Below are 7,193 nucleotides of genomic sequence, written 5' to 3'. Positions count from 1 at the left end.
TGCCGCCGGGGCAACTATCGGGATGACGATCTACATCAACAATCTTGCTACCGTTAACACCAACTCTCTCCCCCTCTATGCAGCAGTGTAACACCTCTTCTCCTTGTTGTAATCCCTACTTAAACATGGTGCTCAACTCCATATATTATTTTCCAATGATCTATGGTTATCCTATGATGTTTGAGCAGATCCGTTTTGTGCTGTGGGTTAATCGTGATCTTGGTTGGTATGATTGTATATTTTATTTATGGTGCTATCCTACGGTGCCCTCCGTTCTCGCGCAAACGTGAGGAGCCCCCGTTGTAGGGTGTTACAATATGTTCATGGTTCGCTTATGGTGGGTTGCGAGAGTGACAGAAGCTTAAACCCGAGTAAGTGGGGTATGACGTATGGGAGTAAAGAGGAATTGATACTTAATGCTATGGTTGGGTTTCACGACCTTAATGATCTTTAGTAGTTGCGGATGCTTGCTAGGGGTCCAATCATAAGTGCATATGATCCAAGTAGAGAAAGTATGTTAGCTTATGCCTCTCCCTCATATAGAATTACAAGAATGATTACCGGTACTTGTTATCGATTGCCTAGGGACAAATAACTTTCTTGTTGACACAAACCCTTCTTCTAAACACCTAACTTTTATTATCTTGCAAAGTACTTCTAGTCAACAATATTTTTAGTCATCATATGATGAATGATGTTGTCTTCCAGCTGTCAGTGTCATTGACTTCATATAGCCTATACTAGGCACATCAGGCTTTAGTTAAGAGTGCATAACACAAAGCGTCTAAACCAATAGACAAGCCTATATGTTCATGGCAACTATGTACCTGCCAAAATCCTATTTTCCATACATGAAGCGCAAGCTTATACAGTATGATGGACCAAACATGCATACCCCTAGCACTTTGTTTTCGTCAAAGCTTACAATTATATTTCACTTTTTGCTATTAATAATACAATTTCTCCGTGGTCAGAAGATCCAAAGCTTTACTGAATCAGTAGCTACAACAAACCCAAATAAAGAATTTCTCAAAGGAAGTGCTTTGCAAAATACCAAATGCATAAAGTCAACTAGAGATCACCACCAGTAACAAGTCTGACTGAACCTTTTAATACACTGGCAGGTTGACAATATGCACTAAGATTTAGGACAATAATAATAATAATAATAATAATGATAATAATAATAATAATATAACTGATTGTTATGGACAAGAGGGCCTATTACAGTACAATTTATCCCCATGAAACTAAGACATGTCCAGAATAATAGCCAGCGCTAGGCAAACAAGAACAAGGGTAATAACATTCTTTGAAAATGAAATGATGCTTAATCTGTAGGTTTACCAGTTATTGCTCTGAACTAGAAATCAAGCAAGAAGGAGTATAAGCACCAGCAAATTGGGGGGCCATAATTGAAGCAGATTCAGAGGTACACAGACAAATTGTTCAGACGAAATAAGAGCCAGTTTTGGGAGGAAACACAGGGGTGGTTTGAAGGTAAAGCTATTACCCATCAGCATCTGCTAATGGTTCTGAGAACAGAGGAACATAGGGTAGAAATTTGTGTACACTGTTTTTCTCAAGATCAAGGATACAACCAACTTTCTGATGCCACATGTCATATGATACCAAGGTATTACCTCCACACTGAGCCAGGAAAATGGTGTCGCAATCTGGATGAATCCCAACCACCCTGTACTTCTGTCCAGTCATGCTCATAAGCTCATCGATGCTGGCAGTATGCTTCTGGACCCATTGATTACTGTCACAATCCTTGAGGCACCAGAGTGCTATCTCAGAAACTAGGAGTTCATTGTTATTATTGACAGGAGCTATAGCATAGTGTAAGTACCCCTGTGACAATCCAATAGTACCAAATTTTGAACCGTACGGCACACGTCATACCCCACTGTCTTAGTTTCATGGGGATAAATTGTACTGTAATACCGCCCACAAAGCACATACTTTCCCCTCCATGTCCACCCCCACCAGCACATACTCGCTGTTGATGTCCTCCAGGTTACCCATGATGTACAACATACTGCCCACAAAGACACATTCACTCCTGAACAGGGTAGCTTTCTCAACTATCCCACTGCCTCTAACTCCAGGCTCCTGTATGCGACAAGTAGATGTTTACTCCTGTGATGAAATTTTTCGGAAAGGCCCGCTCGAAACAAAGAACATGGAAATGGGGGAGACTACTGGATCGAAAGCCAAGCCCGCGGTATGGTTAAATCCGTGCATCGGCTCCTGCGTTTGAGGTTGAGGTGGCAACTCCACCCACCTCCCGGTGGCGGGATTGCACACAACAAAATGGTAATCATCCCTGCTGTTGTAGCGGCTGTAGAGAAGGAGGTCGTTGCAGGCGTCCACCTGGGTGATGCCCTCATCCTTGTTAGGATGCAGGTAAGGGAGGGAAGGGACGAAGGGGGATGCGCCGTTGGAGAAGCCAGTGAAGTGGTGGCGATACCCGCTGCTGTAGAAGGACGTGTAGAGGAAGCCGGCAAGGGTCTGGGGTAGCTTCTTGCAGTTGGTGGGGTCGGCGATGAGGTCGCGCCCGAGCACCGAGACGCACCTGAAGCGGTGGACGGATCTGGCTGGGAGGCGGGAAAGGATCTCCAGGATGAGGTCGACGTTCAAAAGGCTGGCAGCCCCCGCTACCGTTGCCTGTGGATGGTCATCCAACCTCGGCTTGGTGTTCCTCTCGAAGATCTCCCCCTTCTCCGCCTCCTCCATGGAGCTCGTCTTGGTGTTCCACTCGAAGATCTCCCCATTCTCCATCTCCTCCATGGAGCTCGGCTTGGTGTTCCACTCGAAGATCTCCCCCTTCTCCGCCTCCTCCATGGAGCGTGTCAGGACCCCGATTCCAAGTCACATCGATCTAGCCGGTAGCACCTCATATCACTTTGCGGCCTCACACACGGTACTCCCACGGGTGTCGCCTTACCATGGCCCGGGACCGTTTGCGCCTTTTGGGTCACGTATATGATAGTGTCGCTAGCATCCATATGACAGAGAACCCGGGCCGACATGGCTAGTTGTGAACCCAAAGCGGCACTAACCTATGGGGACATGCATACATGAATCACATCGAGCATGTCGGTCAGCAGCGTGTGAATCCGGGCTGTAGCACTGGGCTAACAGGACTCCGGGAACCCGGGCTGTAGTAGGCTAGGCAGGACTCCGGATGTCACCGCGTGACATTTCCCCGTAGGGACAGACACAAGAACGACGTGAAACACATGCCGGCCAGTCAAGTGTCCTGAGCAGTAGTGCTGGGCTAACAGGACTCCGGTGAACCGGGCTGTAGCGGACTACTATGGCTCATGGAAGCACTAGACCACATTTCCCCATAAGAGAGGCTGCCAAGGATAAACAACTAGATTGTCAGATCCCACACATACCAAGCATTTCAATCATACACACAATATGCTCGATATGTGTAAATACAACATGGCATCACAACATAACTCTACAACTCAAGTATTTATTCATTAGGCTCCGAGGAGCGAGATATTACAAACATGGGTCTCATGACCCAACAATCATAGCATACAATCAAAGCACATGCGGAAGCTTAACATGTCTGAGTACAAACGTCTACAAATGAAAAAAAGCTAAGAAACCTGACTATCTACCAGATCCTACCGAGGGCACAAGATCGTAGCTGAGGTATCAAGCTAAACGTCGAAGTCCACACGGAACTACTAGCGAGACTGACATCTCTCTGCAAAACATAAAATAGGCAAACATGAGTACAAATGTACCCAGCAAGACTTACATCAAAACTATCTACATATGCATCGGTATCAATAAAGGGGGTGGTGGAGTTTAACTGCAGCAAGCCAGCTTTGACTCAGTGGCTAACCTGAACTATGACTGCAAGCAACTCTTTTGAGGTGGCGCACACGAGTCCACATATTCACCATTCAATACACCACTATGGATCCGTTCCCGTCTCCTTACGAGAAGGCCATCCATAGCACTCACACTTATCTTGCGAGTTTTAGAGTATCCACTTTCACTTGTCTATGAACTGTTATAGGCAACCCAGAAGTCCTTTACCGCGGACACGGCTATTCGAATAGATCATTTATAACCCTGCAGGGGTGTACTTCTTCACACATGTTTCCACCACTTAGCGTCTGCACACGACATGTGCTCGGCAGACTTCAAGCGAAAGCCGGCGTGGGTGTAGACCATGACCTGACTAACCGCACAAGTCTCTAGTCCAGGTTTATCGCCTATTCGGGTTCCATCTGCAAGGAAATCCGGCTGGGGTGTCCTCAACGGCCCCAAACGATGTGCACAGGGTCCCGAGACGCCAAACGGGCGCCCGGCATACCCGGTCACAGTGTATCTACCGCATCATAGCCCACCCCTAGGGTCAGCGCTACGCACGGCCGCCAACACATAACCTACTAACACCAAAAACTAGTTGCAACTCCTGGACAGAGGACGAGAGGGGTCAATAAGTCGAGCGGGGTCATATTTCAGGGCCTAATGTGTGGTAGTAGCTGTTTCATGGATCACAAACACAGAACTCAGTTCCTGAGGACAGTTTCAGTGAGACAACCCACCATGTACTCCTACATGGCCTCTCACCGCTACCTTTACCAAATCGTGTTCACACACTTAGCTCACACACAGTAGGACATGTTCATCACTGTTCCAACTCACCCCCGATGAATTAGACCTGACTCAACTCTAAGCAGTACCAGGCATGACAAACAAGAAGGAATGAGTAGGCACGTCAGGGCTCAAACAACTCCTACTCATGCTAGTGGGTTTCATCTATTTACTGTGGAAATGACAGGTCATGCAGAGGATAAGGGGTTCAACTACCGCAGTAAGTAACAATTGAATCGTTGTTGTCCTAATGCAGTAAAAGAGAGCAGAAGCGAGAGAGTGGGATTATATCGGAATGAACAAGGGGGTTTTGCTTGCCTGGCACTTCTGAAGATAATATAGCTCTTCATCGGTGTCATCGAACTCATCGTCGGAATACGCCTACCGAGAGGGGACAAGCACCGGCAATAGAGAGGAACACAATCAATGCAAATGCGATGATATGATGCATGATCATGACATGGCAATATGCTATGATTTGTGCTAATGCATCTAGCAACAATTTAAATGAAGTCCATATGAACCAAGGGTTCATATGCAAACTCCATAAGGGGTATTTAAAATGCCATTATCATGTTTTCACTTATACAGGGGGTATAAGTTGGTTGAACTTGCATGAAAGTAACATAAATGGATAGATTGGATTTTTATGGTAATTTTTCATATAAATTTATTTCATTTGGAGTTACGGTTGATTTTCTATGATTTTTAGAAGTTTAGGCAATTTTCTAGAATTTCCTGTAAAAGAATAAATCCAGAAAAGAGTTATTGCATCAGCATGATGTCACTGTGATGTCAGCGGTCAACGGGCGCGGTCCAGGTCAACCCTGACTAGTGGGACCCACTGGTCAATGGTTAGTTAACTAACTAAATTTAGTTAGCGTTAAACTAATACTAATCCTAGTTTAGTTAGTGTCTTGGGGCCCACATGTCAGTGAGCCAGGGGAGGTCAAACCCCTGGTCAGCTGGGTCAAACTCGCCGGAGTTGACCCACGTGTCATCGCCGGCGACACCAGAGACGGCGGAGGGCGTCGGAAAAGCTCCTCCGGCGACCAAATGAGCGGCGGAGAGGCTCTACAGGGAGCTGGCGATCGCGCGCATCAAACGGGGCAAGTTGGAGCAGCTGGGGTGGACTGAGCTCGTCGGAAGGGAGCTCGCATCGGCGGCCGGAGTTCGGCCAACGGCGGTTTGCGTGTTGCGGGGCATGTTCGGAGCCGTGGATGGTCGTGATCGACCCGCGGGAGTGCAGCGAGTGCAGCGGTGGGCTCGGATGCGTGCTTGCACGACCGTGGTCGCGGTGGCGACATGGCCGGTGGCGAGGAGCTATCGGCTCCGATGGCTACGGTGTATAGAAGGCGCGGACGAGCACGGGGAGAGAGGGGAAAAGGGCAGGGGCTCACGGCGATTCCAGTAGAGGCAACGGCGAGGCCGGGGAGGGGCTGGAGCTCATGAATCCCTGGTAAGTTCGCCGGCGGTCAGAGGTTGAAGACGAGGCCGGGGACGATGCTGTAGGGCTTCCGGTGGGGTGTGGCTCGGTGAGGGGTGGAGGACGAGGTGGCGGAGCTTCTGGGCGTGTCGGCGAGGCGTGGGGTGGCCGGTGGCCATGGCTACGGCGAGCGGCGGCTGCAGTTGCGCTCAGGTGCGCTGCGAGGAGAGAGCAGAGGAGGGGAGAGAAGGAGTGGATAGGCCAGAGGGGTTGGGGCGATTGCGTGGCGCGTCCAGCTAGCCTCCAGCGTGGGCGGAAGCAGGAGGTGGCTCGGCGCGTGCCGGCGCGCGGCGACCACGCGCGCGGCGTCCTACTGGCGGGAGCTGGACGACGACTGGCAGCGCCAGGTGGTGGGCTGGGCCAAAACAGGTGAGGCCTAGGTGGGTGCCAGGTAAAAACCCTCTCTCTCTCTTTTATTAATTGTTTCTGTTTTCTAATTTCTGCAATTGTTTTGGTCTTTATTAAAAATGCCAGAGCATTTCCACAAATCCTGAAAATATTTGTGGGCACTGTTGAAATTATTCCCAACAGCCCTCAACTAATTTCAGAATTATTAGAGCATTTAAAATATTTATAGGATTTAAATGCCCCAATTCAAGTATAATATGAGTTAATTCAAAAATCCAGAAATGACCTAGAAATATGTTTATCATTTTTGACAGAGGTTTTTACCTTTATCAGAAATGATGAACATTTCCAAAGGCATTTTGGGATCATTAAGAATATTTCATTGTGATCCTAGTTGGATTTCATTTGGTGCTAGGGTTTGAACATCCCCATTTCAAGTTTATGCAAAATTTAAACATGATGCACACATGAAGCTAGCCTAGTGCAATGCCAGAAGCTAGGGATGTGACAACTCACCCCCACTATACAAGAATCTCGTCCCGAGATTCAGGACGTGAGGTGAGAGGACAAAGGGGATGCAAGGCTTAACACAATCTTTATGATCCAACTGCTTCTGATCGATCTTGGCATCCTTCCTCTCAAGATCTTCATCCAACATAATGACGACGGACAGGAACTCTACCGGAATCGATCTTCTCAAAGATCGGGCAACTCAAGATCAACT

The 7,193-nt window shown here is 47.9% G+C and overlaps 1 pseudogene; it reads right to left on the bottom strand.

The window, feature by feature from the left end:
* Window positions 1–1,509: 1,509 nt before the first annotated feature.
* LOC125526679 (F-box protein At2g23160-like) lies at window positions 1,510–2,796 on the bottom strand (annotated as a pseudogene).
* Between the last annotated feature and the right edge of the window lie 4,397 nt (window positions 2,797–7,193).

Source organism: Triticum urartu, chromosome 6A (assembly GCF_056163025.1).
Source record: "Triticum urartu cultivar PI428250 chromosome 6A, HENAU_Tu73, whole genome shotgun sequence".
NCBI lineage: Eukaryota > Viridiplantae > Streptophyta > Magnoliopsida > Poales > Poaceae > Triticum > Triticum urartu.
The sequence above is the reverse complement of the archived record's forward strand: the minus strand, read 5'-3'. Positions and strand labels throughout refer to the sequence as shown.